The sequence below is a fragment of the Phoxinus phoxinus genome, assembly GCF_949152265.1.
Source record: "Phoxinus phoxinus genome assembly, chromosome: 12".
Lineage (NCBI taxonomy): Eukaryota > Metazoa > Chordata > Actinopteri > Cypriniformes > Leuciscidae > Phoxinus > Phoxinus phoxinus.
The window spans coordinates 27,008,369-27,022,538 of NC_136887.1; the positions used below are offsets into that span (position 1 = coordinate 27,008,369).

The 14,170-nt window shown below is 41.0% G+C and overlaps 1 protein-coding gene across 2 annotated transcripts in view; it reads right to left on the reverse strand.

Moving 5' to 3' along the window:
* Positions 1-14,170, reverse strand: part of ldb2a (LIM domain binding 2a) — a 51,569-nt gene that overhangs the window by 17,903 nt on the left and 19,496 nt on the right. The gene's annotated exons all lie outside the window — the stretch shown is intronic.

Genomic DNA, 14,170 nt, shown 5'->3' on the forward strand with positions numbered 1-14,170 from the left:
GTATTCGTTATTCGGTGGCTCTGAATTGTCAAAACACCATTTAAATGTTTGTTACGGATGCGAAAAATCGAACCCGTTCCGATTATTTTCATGGCGGATGAAAGTTTCGGAGGCAGTGTGTAACCGTGATTGACATAACATAAGTTCGTATTTATTTTTTAACGTGCGAATTTCGGACTCGGTGTGCAAGGACCTTGAGTCCTTTCGGTTTCTACAAATTTTTCACAAATATGTGACATCATAGTTCAAACACACACATTTGAATTATACATTTCTGTTTTTAACAGTAAGTATTCTTGTTTTTGAAACATTTTCATTGTATCCCAGAGCAAACAAAAAGATGTTCTGAGAATTGTATTCCCATTAAGTTATAAAAACGTTATTTCTGAAAATCGTTTTAAAAACATTTTTTCATTTCTTGATTATGCGAAAGTTGAAGGAAAATAATTTTTTTATTATTTTGCAAACATTATGAGAACGTTACTTTTGAATGTTCCATGAACCTTCCGAAACAAGTAGTAACATTCTAAAATCTTTAGACAAACGTCCAACTATTATTTCAGGGAAAAATGTTCCATGAACTATGTACAAATAACAATTTTGTGGAGAACATTATAAAAGACCAGATATCCTATTTACATACTGGAAGAATGTTTGTTCATAACTTGAGAAGAGAACCTTTCAAGAATGTTAGCCAAAGTTCTGAGAATGATCCCTGTAAGCTGGGATGTTCGATTTTGGGGTGGCAAACCCTTGGATTGGACTACTACACATAGTGCCAATTCAACATTCATCATTTATTTATTTATAAAGCACAATTAAATGTACTTTATAAATGACCAATGTGCTGTCCAATCACACAATAAAATTACACAAATAAAATGTACTTTCACACAAACAATGACTAACGACATCTGTTAAGAGCCTCTTGCCAATTAGCCTACTGAACCAAACGCTAATTCAAGTAAATGTAATTTCAGTTTCGTTTAAAATAACCTAAAGAAGGAGCCAGTCTAAGATGTAGAGGTAGATTTTGGCTAAAGTCATTATGTACTTAATTTTGGTTGGTATCTGGTTGTCTACTTCAAAAATGCATGTGCTTTATGTATACTAAACACTTAAGGTAGATTATAGTTGGCCCCCTAAAAGTAAATCTGAGCTCTGTGATGCTGTCATGAAGCATTCCTACAACATTGAAAATATTATGTGACAGAAAGAAAACTAATGAATAGACTCAAGACTTGAGACAGATGAAAGGATCCTTCATTCCCACACGATTGGTGATGTGTGGCCACACATCACCAGCGAGATGGTAAGACTGGGAATTGTTTGTTAACAATTGTTGAAGATTAGCCTAACTGATATGAAGTATGTTAATTCATTTTTGTAAACTGTTTACAGTAACCTGCCTGAGGTCTCACAAAAAGTTAAGTTGGAATACTTATTCTTCCCTGCAGCTGGAGATAATTATACAACCTTTTTGTTGTTGTTTAACAATGAACAAAGACAGAGCCCCTGTCTGGATTTGTGGCCTCGGGAATATCTGCATGGTTCTTTTTTTCCCCCTCTTCTTATATTCTTGCTTCACTATATGAAATAAAATAAACATTCTCGGATCCAGAAAGTACGCCCTGTAAGAAATCATTTCAAATCATGGTTTCCAATAATAACAAACATCTAAAACATCAATACATTTAGAATATTTAGAAAATATTTTGAATTTTAAACATACTTTTTTTGGTAAAGCTACGAAGATTTCGTCAGGGTTATGCTTCTTGGATTGAGTAATAGAAATGGGTAAAGACAAACTTCATTTATTATATATTCTCTCTCTCTAGAAAGAAGTGAAGTGGAGGGTTAAAATGTAATTCCTGTGATGCACAACTGAATTTTCAACATCATTACTCCAGTCTTCAGTGTCACATGATCCTTTAGAAATCATTCTAATATGCTGATTTGATGTTCAAGAAACATTTCCTATTATTATCAATGTTGAAAACAGTTGTGCTGCTTAGCGTTTTTGGGAAAACCCATGATAGAATGTAATAATCTCTGCTGTCACTTTTGATCACTTTAATGCGTTATTTACTGAATTCAAATTACCAATTGCTTTCAAAAACAAAAACTTACAGACCCCAAAATGAATATACATATATATATGTCTGAGTCACCTATTGAAAAGCTTTACAAAACATTGTAATGCACATTTAGCTGGACATCTTTGGCCAAGACAGTAGCAGACGCGCCCGCAGAAGCAACTTGTAATTTTTGCGAGTGGCTTTGCAGTCTTAACTTATCATTTTAATATTGAAACTGAACGGACGAGCAGCCTTATCCAGCTTAGCGTCTGATTTCAGGCAGAAATAATCCATCTTACAGTCAAACTCCCCTTTGAGAGAAATTATGTTTGTGCCTCCAGCCCTGAGGGAGCGGAACGGGGGTGGTGAAGGGAAAGAGAGAGAGAACTTCATTTACCCAGCTTCCCTTAAGACAGACGCCACTGCCGCCACTGGTTAAAACTGCACGGGCAGAAGGAGAAAATGAAACAGCTGCAAACGCGGCCTGTTTCTTAAATTGGCTAAAGTCTGGCATGACTAAATCAACACATAAATACTTGGCAGGGGGAGAGAGTGAGAAAAACGGGAGAAGAGGAAAAAGGGGAGGGAGGGAGAGCCCGAGCTTGAGCGTATAAATGAAGGTCTCCCTAGTGGTTAAGACACAGAGTGAGTCGACGACGAGAGCTGACTGTTAATGAGAGAATGGTAGAGCGCTTCGAAGGACTGAAGGACAGTGAAAATAAATATGAAATGATCATGAATGAAAAAATGGCACAGAATACAGGCGCACAGAAAGTGCTACAGGGAGGGAAGGAGAGGAAGAAAGTGAGAGATACAAAATGAAAGGCTGACAGGCAGGGTGACAGCGAGGGGTGTCTTGCTGAAGGGAGATGTTGTTTCTGCAGGCACACCTGACTGCCTGCTAAAGTTCTAGAGCACTGTGGCATAGCGGACGCTATGCCTAACCAAGGGGCATAAAATCACAGACACACCAGTGAAAACTAAAATAACAGATGAGCGTGTGTGTGTGTGTGTGTGTGTGTGTGTGTGTGTGAGTGTGCATGGTGGTACCAGGGCAGCTTGAACACACAAGGAGCTCTATAATTCCTAGAGAAAGCTATCCAGGAATAACTGGATTGTGCTAACCAAACAAACCTTAACCAATTGATCCATTTTAACATCCTATACATCCAGTCTTTAAATACATGGTAACCTATTGCCAGGAGTCCGGGAGTTCTTTAAAAAGGAAAATGTCTTGAAATACCACTATTAGAGAATATAGATAGGCCTATTCTATAAATAAGACTTAAGTTACTTTTAAAAGTGATGCATTACAATTCTGTGTTACTCCATAATAAGTAACTAATTGCATTACTTTTTATGGAAAGTAATGTGTTACTTTACTTTTGCGCTACTTTTTCTCACCTAGGCATAAAGTATATTTGTGTTTTTTAACATATACAAAGTTCTGTAATGAAACTTTAGATGGCGCAGGCTAATTATAGGTCCTTATACCATGGTCTGGGTGAATACTCGATTCTGATTGGCTGCAGGGTGTCCGTTAAAAAGTAATAGAGGACACCTAAATAAACAGTCAGGCGTAACAAAGGAAACCAAGTTATTGTTTGTAACTTGTAACTTTAGATTTCGATTGTAAAACTAATTAAAATATAAACTAATGTTTTAAAAATGTGTTATTTGGCAAGTGACCATGCTATAAGCGGGTTAATGCCCTTCGAGGTGTCCATTGTCAGGTTTTAATGGACTTAGGCGGAGGCAACCGTCCTCCGCTGCGCGTCGGCCGGTTCACACCTCGCCGTTGTCCATTAAAACCTGACAATGGACACCTCGTCGGGCATTAAACCTCACTTAACTCAAACGCTTGGAATCACATCATTCTCTATAGGGCACAGCTGATTGGTTTCTGCTGTATCAGTAGCCAATGAGCTTGTGGTGTGTTCAATACTTTGTTAGCATTTGCACAGCAGCAGCATGTCTTCCTTGCTCACAGCAGAGTGTCGTGTATGTATTGGCAGTAGCAAGTCGCGTACTTGCTCTGCAGCAGCAGCAATAACCAACAGCAGCAGCGTAGCAGATCTATTCCACCAAGACCAAATATATCAACATTGTCATAGCGATTATGCCAAACACTTTTAGTTTATTCAGTGTTAATACTGAATTTGGTGTAAATTCACCAAATTGAAACCTGTAACTTCTTGCGCCAGTAATAACCAATAAAAAGGAAATATTTTCCTTAGGTCATTTTCAGGGAAAGCTTAATCTCCCCGCTCACGCTGGCACTGTTGCACACTTGTTTATTTTTTTCATGCTGTATTCATTATAATTTGTGCCAGATAAGAAAGAAATGGTGAAAGGTCCTAGTGGGATGTAGATTTTCCTTTGCTACCTTTAGAGGGAGCACTTCAAACAGTCTCACTTTAAAATGAAAGTTAGCCTCCGCAGGATTCTGACAATAACCCACATGTTTTCTGCGTCTTTTTTGTCTGAGCATGTGTGGCTCTTTTTGCGTGTTGTGAGGGGACTCCAGACTGATTGGCCCATCTACAGAAGCGAGCACTCCAGAGATTGGATTAAGCAGTCACTTGTTTCGGCTAACACGTCGTGCAACATATGCCTCTCAAGTAATGTGTACCCAAACACGCAATTTACAAATAATTAACGTTGTGTTAATTAGGCACATTAATTCACGCTGTGCGTAAGCTCCAGGACGGCTGCCAGCACTCGCAGCCAAAAAGACAAGAGAGGAGTTTCGTTTCAAGTGGCAAAGCAGACGGAGAGGAGAGGGTGAGAAGGACAGAGAGAGACACAGAGGGGTGGACAGAAAGGTTATGCAGAGAAACAGGCAAAACATATGTAAATAAAAGACAGACAGAAGTGATTTTGCATGCAAACAAAGGTCAAACTTTTCTCTTTTTCAAATAAAACCATTGTGATTATTTTCTCACCCTCATGTCATTCTAAACCCATACGACTTTCTGTCTTCAATAATTCTGAAGACTTGCACCAGTTGCTCTTATTCATGCATTTACAATGAATGGGGACTGGTGCTTTCAAGCTTCAAAAAGAACACAAAAGCACCATAAATGTATCACAAAAGTGGTCAATATGACTACTGCACTATATTTTAAGTCAGAAGAAGTCATACAAGGGCTTCATGTGATGCCAAAATTTAAATCATATTCACAGACAATTTTGACATATGTTCTTGCTGCATTCAATCAGATTCTTTTCAATCAGAACCTATTGAATCTCATTATTTCAATGAATCAAAAATCTTAAAAATGAATCAGACTGATCCAGTTCTTGAATTCACTGTGAATCACAGCTGGCCACAGTGGTTTCCAGCTCACAGGAGCTCACTGCCATGTGCATCACTTATAGGATGCTTTTGCTTCTTTGTTGAAGCTTTAAAGCCTCAGGTTTCAAGGCAACTGAATGTAAGGAAAAGTTCAACCATAATTCTTTAAAACACTGGTGTTTACAGAAGAAATAAAATCATGAAGGTGTGGCCTGCTCTTATAAAGCAAAGGCAGTGCTCTGCAGTAAAAAAGCATGCTGGGAACAGAGTGTATTGTGAGAAGGAAAAAGAAGTGAATTTCCTCCAAAAAGCTAAGTCTATACTTCATCTCTTTTAATTTTATAAACCTAGAACCACAGAGCTATCTTAAAAAACATCTGGAAAGGTTTTAAAATAATAAAAATAAAGCCACTTACACATTCAGTTCTGAAACCTATGAGAGTTGTCTTTTCATGCATCATATAATGTAGGCAACTTAATTTTGACGCTTCTTCACTGTGAAGACAATCCCAAGGCACCGTGACAAATTCAGTTCAGTCAAAAAAATTAAATACAAGATGGTGGATGAAGGTAGAGAATGTTGACTATAAATACAATTAATTCAATTCTAAAAAGTAATCAATACAAATAGTTTAAAATAATTATTATTAATAATAAATATATAAATAATAAATATATAATAGAATTGGGGTTGGTAAGAATGTTTGTTTCTGAAAGAAGTCTCTTATCCTCACTAATGCTACAATTATTTGATCAGAAATACAGTAAAACAGTAATATAGACTATTACAATTCAAAATAACTTTTCTATATCAACATATTTCAAAATAGTATATTAATTTATTCTTAATTCCTTCAGCAAAGATGAATTCTCAGTCTTCAGTGATGAACCTTTTTTGTGGAAACAGTGACAGTTTTCCCCCAGGAATTTTTGATGAATAGAATATTTATAGAATTTTTTTGTAAAAATATATAGGTCTTTACTGTGGTTTTGGATAAATTATATTTCATATATATAAATCCCAAATTAGTTTGTTTCTGTGTGTACTGTATGTGTATATATATATGCGTCTTCGAGTATTACATTATTCCTGCCCTGTATTGAAATCAATAGAGAGTAGTCTCCGATGTAGAGCGTTTCATTTAATTTAGGATGCTGCCTCAAAAAGTAGACAGCGAGGCATCTCACTAGGTTTTGGAACAGTGGCTGGGATGGCGTTCCCCAGGTGAGATCCCATTAAAAAACAACTGAATATTTTTAGAACTGAGGAAATGCTGAAAAGAAGTGCAACAGCAGCATCATTAATTGTGCTTCAGCATTATGGGAAGGGAATATTGCACCCAGTTTTTAGGTCACACTGTGACTTTCCAAACAGCAGGCCAAAAAGTGCACAATCTAGCCTGCTGTGAGCGAGCTAAACTTTATTTCCACCATTACAAATAACTTGTTATTTATAAAGTGTGCCGTAAGAACTTAAGAGGTTGTAGCAACGAACGTGCAAGCGAGTAAAAATGAAGAAAGGGTGTCAAAGCTCGGCGCAACAGTGAACTTATCAAACACCACAACTGCGGTTTTACTTATTCGACTTCAATATTGACTGACTCCAAGAAGCATCCAACATTTTCATTTGGCACGAGACACTCACAGTCAGGGTTCCAAAAAGAATGTGGTTTAAAAAAAGGATAAAAAAGAGAAGAACAGCTCTCACCCTGCCCTTCCTTGTCAGTAATTATCTCTCTGGGGACAATCGCTCCATTTCAAAACACAACCCACACTTATATTCTCTCTCTCTCACACACACACACACACACACATTCCCAGCATAAAAATGCAAAAGCAGCTCCCATGACTCCGTGTTTTACCCTCTCTGGTGGGACAGTTAGATTCAAAGTGTGAATTATGAATAGGTAACGATTAGGTGTGGGTTCAAATAGAGATTTGAGAATATACAGCCTTCCCCTCTCAGAGGAGAACTTGGAGAGGTGAAACTGGAATAATAATATATACCAGAGAGAATGATTTGTCAAAAGATTGTGTAGTGCTTTATATCTAGCTGATCATTTGCCAGTTTCCAGTTCAATCAACTATTAACCTCTGTTTGAAATAATTCTGCTGTTTACAATGCAATTCAAAATGTCCAGGGATGTCAAAAGTATAGTCTAGTAATAAGCCATGCCACTGTTTTCATTTACATAATTAAATATAAGCAATTAGTTGTATATTTGCCAATATAAATCTGGTTCCATCACCTTGGTAATATAACTGCAAGGAAATATTTTCAAAAAAAGAGGAGTCTGTATGATGTTTTCTCATTGGGACAAAAAATGTCCCCACGGGGGCAAAATTACTTGTATTACTATACTTATATACTATAACGTAGAGAATGCCACACACACACACACACACACACACACACACACACACACACACACACACACACACACACACACACACACACACACACACACACACACACACACACACACACACACACACACACACACACACACACACACACACACACACACACACACACACACACACACACACACACACACACACACACACACACACACACACACACACACACACACACACACACACACACACACACACACACACACACACACACACACACACACACACACACACACACACACACACGGAATTCAGTGCCCAGAATATGAAATATTCATCTTTCATAAAACTTTAATTCAATCTCTCTTCCTTCCTTTCTCCCTATCTCTCAAACTTTCGTCAGTACATTGATCTCAGAGAATAAAAAATATTGTTCGCAAAAAAAAAAAAAAATAACATAAAATGATGACATTTACATAGTTGATAGGAAGAACAATAATTTGGTTATGCTCAAAATGTCTGTCATGAGTGGACAACCCAAGCCCTCGACAACTTTTATGATACTTTTATTCTGCTTATTGCTTTTTTGTCATTTTTGGAGCTTGGCAGACTCAATATGTTCACTATGAACTGAAGTTTAACAAGAGCCACATAACGATTCCTAATTTTCTTTTCTTTTTGTGTTCCACTGAAAACAAAACAGAATATAGGTTTGGCACAAAAGAGAATAAGTAAATGTTGACCTAATTTTACATTTTAGGTGAACCACTAAAACAACTCTTGGTCATATCTCAATGTGGGTTTGCGTTATTTTAGAGGTCAAATCATCTGTGCTACGGTGACTGATTGGAAACCTGATTGTGAGATTGTGAAAAAAGATTGTCAAAAAAAAGATTGTGATTGTGATACACCACAGAGAATATTCTGACTCATCACATCTCGGTCTCATTGATGTGGAGGATGGGTAGAGAGCGAGAGAGCGAGGTTGTCTGATAGATTCCGAGTTCTCCCCTCTTCAGCGGTAATCCCCGAAGACATCCGCGCCAAAACGAGACACAGGCGAACAGCTCCACTCACCCACAACCGCCCTCACAACACGCTTGGCCTCACACCACTGCCTTTGTGTGTGTGTCTGAATGTGTGCTGTGCTTTTCCCATGAGTCCTGATCCACACCTCCCCCCTTTCCCCTCCATCCATAATTCAGGAGAGGCTGGCGTGGCCCACTCTCTCTCCCAGCTACACTGCTCATGGGGCACATGCTTCCTCAAGGGCTCCCGGACGGATGCCACCACAACCGTATCAACCAGAATGACTTCCCATCATCTTCCAGATTTGATTTATTGAAATGTCTATCCTCCATCAACATGGAAACAGTGACTCAATAAGAGACAGCTGCAGTTGCACTTTCAGTATGGCAATATATGGGCAAAGGTTTTGGAAGTGAAAAACACATTTAACCGTGTAAAGCCTGACATTACATTTTTCCATTCAAGGTTTATTGAACCTTTGGATAAAAAAAAAAAAAATTGGATGTTTTTTGTTGTTGTTGTTGTTGCTGCTAAGTATCACATTGCATCAGGCTTTTACGGCTCATATATTATGATATAGAAGAATATATAGAGATTTCATTTAGAGAATGAATTTGGTCAGTTGCATATATTTACATGGCCAAAAAGTAAGGTGGAATTCTGATAGCTTGTAATGTAAATCAATTAGACCTTTATAAAAGTATAGCAGACTACTAACATAAAATGAACATAAAAACATGGCAAAACATATAATGCAATGCAAAACAATGATGATTAAGTGATAAAAAAATAAACGGTCCTCAAAAGTATGATCACAGTTATTCAAAAATTAATCTCTAAGGCTTGATTTATCACGGGTATGGTGCGGATGAAGACAAAGGCAAAGGCACAAAGCTCCAATTCAAACTTTTACTATAATAAAGCTTACACAAAACGGTAACACTCACGATACACTGTAACATAATCAAACATAAGCATTAGCATAAGCATTGACCGACAACTCAAGGGTGAGAGACAGGAACTTAAATACACAGATGACAACGAGTGACGACAGGTGATGATGATGATGATTAACAAAGACTAATTAACTAAACAGGTGACGAAAATGAACTAATGAAAATGACGACAGAGATGATGAAAACACTGAAGATGGAAAACAAACTAAAAGTCCATGATAAACAACAGAAAACACATTAACAATGTGACAGAACCCCCCCCTCCCCCCAGGCGCGTCCTCGCGCCGTAAAACATCCAAAGGGGTGGGAGGGTGGGCGCCCTGGAGGCTGATGAACAGGTGGCCGATCTGGAGCAGGAAGCCTCCAGGGCGGAGCAGACGGACCCTCAGGCGTCCATGGTGGTGAGGACCCTTCGAGTGGCCACGGCGGAGACGACCCCTCGGGCGGCCATGGCGGTGAGGACCCTTCGGGCGGCCATGGCGGTGAGGACCCTTCGGGCGGCCATGGCGGTGAGAACCCTTCGGGCGGCCATGGCGGTGAGGACCCTTCGGGCGGCCATGGCGGTGAGGACCCTTCGGGCGGCCATGGCGGTGAGGACCCTTCGGGCGGCCATGGCGGTGAGGACCCTTCGGGCGGCCATGGCGGTGAGGACCCTTCGGGCGGCCATGGCGGTGAGGACCCTTCGGGCGACCATGGCGGTGAGGACCCTTCGGGCGGCCATGGCGGTGAGGACCCTTCGGGCGGCCATGGCGGTGAGGACCCTTCGGGCGGCCATGGCGGTCGTGTCGGCAGGGCCTCCACGATCCCCTCAGAGGACTTATTGCCCCCCCCCAAAATTTTCTTGGGGAGGTCAGCACTGGACTGGACCCGCGGCGAAGAGGACTCTGAGCTGACCGGGGCCAGCGGCGAAGGCGGTCCTGGGCTGGACGGGACCAGCGGCGAAGGCTCTGGGCTGAACGGGACCAGCGGTGCAGGAAGCTCTGGGCTGGACGGGACCAGCGGTGCAGGAAGCTCTGGGCTGGACGGGACCAGCGGTGTAGGAAGCTCTGGGCTGGACGGGACCAGCGGTGCAGGAAGCTCTGGGCTGGACGGGACCAGCGGTGCAGGAAGCTCTGGGCTGGACGGAACCAGCGGTGCAGGAAGCTCTGGGCTGGACGGGACCAGCGGTGCAGGAAGCTCTGGGCTGGACGGGACCAGCGGTGCAGGAAGCTCTGGGCTGGACGGGACCAGCGGTGCAGGAAGCTCTGGGCTGGACGGGACCAGCGGTGCAGGAAGCTCTGGGCTGGACGGGACCAGCGGTGCAGGAAGCTCTGAGCTGGACGGGACCAGCGGTGCAGGAAGCTCTGGGCTGGACGGGACCAGCGGTGCAGGAAGCTCTGGGCTGGACGGGACCAGCGGTACAGGAAGCTCTGGACTGGACGGAACCAGCGGTGCAGGAAGCTCTGGGCTGGACGGGACCAGCGGTGCAGGAAGCTCTGGGATGGACGGCGATGAGGGCTCTGTGCTGGGCAGTGATGAGGGCTCTGTGCTGGGCAGCGATGAGGGCTCTGTGCTGGGCAGCGATGAGGGCTCTGTGCTGGGCAGCGATGAGGGCTCTGTGCTGGGCAGCGATGAGGGCTCTGTGCTGGGCAGCGATGAGGGCTCTGTGCTGGGCAGCGATGAGGGCTCTGTGCTGGGCAGCGATGAGGGCTCTGTGCTGGGCAGCGATGAGGGCTCTGTGCTGGGCAGCGATGAGGGCTCTGTGCTGGGCAGCGATGAGGGCTCTGTGCTGGGCAGCGATGAGGGCTCTGTGCTGGGCAGCGACGAGGGCTCTGGCGCAGGGTCAGCGGGCTCAAGATCTGGCTGGACGCGAAGATCTGGCTGGATGTCTCCCACAGTGAGTGAGGAACCACACACCCAAAGTGCTCTGTCCATAAACTCAATAAAAGGTCTATCTAAGTCCCTGAGCAGCAATATCTGGGCTAGTGGATCATCAAGTCCTCTCCAGAACCGTTGCTTCAAAAACTCCTCCTCCCAGTAAACATCCTGATGAAGATGAAGGTAAACTTCCACCAACTCCTCCAATGAACTCCCATTCTGATTGAACAGAAATGCCTCCATAGCGTTTTTGGTCGGTCAATCTGTCACGGGTATGGTGCGGATGAAGACAAAGGCAAAGGCACAAAGCTCCAATTCAAACTTTTACTATAATAAAGCTTACACAAAACGGTAACACTCACGATACACTGTAACATAATCAAACATAAGCATTAGCATAAGCATTGACCGACAACTCAAGGGTGAGAGACAGGAACTTAAATACACAGATGACAACGAGTGACGACAGGTGATGATGATGATGATTAACAAAGACTAATTAACTAAACAGGTGACGAAAATGAACTAATGAAAATGACGACAGAGATGATGAAAACACTGAAGATGGAAAACAAACTAAAAGTCCATGATAAACAACAGAAAACACATTAACAATGTGACATGATTACTGTAATGCTTCTATCCCAGAATTACTTCTCACCTAAAACTTACATATCTCGATCTTTTGAGCCTCCATTCTGCTGCTAACTGATTACCTTACCTTTCCAAAGGTTTTCTTTGTCGGACATCTGCATTTAAAGAATCTCTTAAAACGTAAATATTTTTCTAAAATGCTTTTAAATATAGATATATAGAATAGTAAGTGTTAGTATTAATGAGTCAAGCTGTTAAAACAGTTTTGACATTCTCCTAAATATTGCAGAACAAAGAAAGTGTCTGGGTTCTTTAAAGCACCAGAAAATAAAGTAGATACCGAAGAACGTATTGCAGAGAATTCAAAGTTCATTGTGAAACATAAAAAGCTTATCCTACAGCATCGCACTGTAAAACGCCAACTTTTTTGTTCGCAATAGGAGCACGTTTACTTTGAAGATATGGGCACAATGTGATCCACGACAATCTCTTCATCAAGTATTCCATGTGTCAGAAACATCTCCAAAGTTTCTGTTACACCACAGGACTCTTGAAGCCTGTATCATTGTCCCTGTCAGGATTCAGTGCAGCATTTAAGCCTCTTTTAGCCCTCTGCTGGGCTCAAGATGATGCTTGTAGATATGGCCTTGTCTCTGCCACTGATAAAGAGCATGTGGGAAGTCTTATTCCAAGAGGTAATTCCTCTCCTTTGTGCCACGATCAATCCAACACCACCCTCCCATTCCTCTTGAGTGAATTATGAAGTGGGAGGGAAGGTTCCCTGCCGGGTGTGTTTAAATAACCTCCGACTTTACTGCTGCGTGCACCTGACGCCGGGCCTACAGGAACAATGCCTCACATCAGGTAGAATAAGAGATAGAATGCTTGAGGATGAGATGGATAGAAAACGAGGGTACGATGGAAGGAGGGTCAAAAAAGGACAAAGAGAAAGGCTTAAGGAATATAACAAATCTGGTTCCTACCACATTAATGTTTATTTTACTTTTAATTAGTACAATTATTTTTTACCACCAAATAACTGATCATATATCAATTTAATATACACTACTGTTCAAAAACGTAAGGTCAATAAGATTTATTTTAAAATAAGTTAATACTTTTATTCAGCAATGATGCATTAAATTGATCAAATGAAGAGATTTATAAATGTTACAAATGATTTCCATAAGTTCTTTGGAACTTTCTAATCATTCACAAAAATATTAAGTAGCACAACAGTTTTTAACATGGATTAGGAAATGTTTTTTGAACAGTAAATCAGCATATTAGAATGATTTCTAAAGGATCACGTGACACTGAAGATTGAATTAACGGCTGCTGAAAATTCAGCTTTGCATCACAGGAATAAATTACATTTTAAAATATACTATAACAGTTATTTTAAATTGCAATAATATTTCACTACATTACTGTTTTTACTGTATCAAATGTATGAAGCCTTGGTGAGCATAAGAGACTTCAAAGATATTAAACAAATATTTTGAATGATAATAAACTAATTAAAAATGTAAAAAAGTCTCATAATAAAGGTTAATGTAGACAACACGGTTCCCTGAGAATGGGAACGAAACGATGTGTCAACACAATGACGCGGCATCGGTGTTCCCTCGAAAACTTAACCTCTATATCTTAATATCTATAATGTGTATATGTGACATTAATTGACCAGTTAGTTAAGTTAGTGAAGAAGTCTGATGAGATCAGCAACATCCCATGCATGTCAAATATGCTGGTGGCCATCACTACTGAACTTTTTCGCAGTATAGATATGTTTCAGTCAATGGGGGCAACAGGACTTTGGGGACATCAGCAGAAAACAAAAAAAGAGGGAGTTCAGGAGTGAACAAAAAGGAAAATAAGACGCTGGGGGCTGAACTGAGCCCACATTCGGCACACAACAGCGGTGAGGAGGGGAAACAGAGCAACATAAACATTTAATATCCTGATGACACACATATATATCCTCCATCCATTAGTTT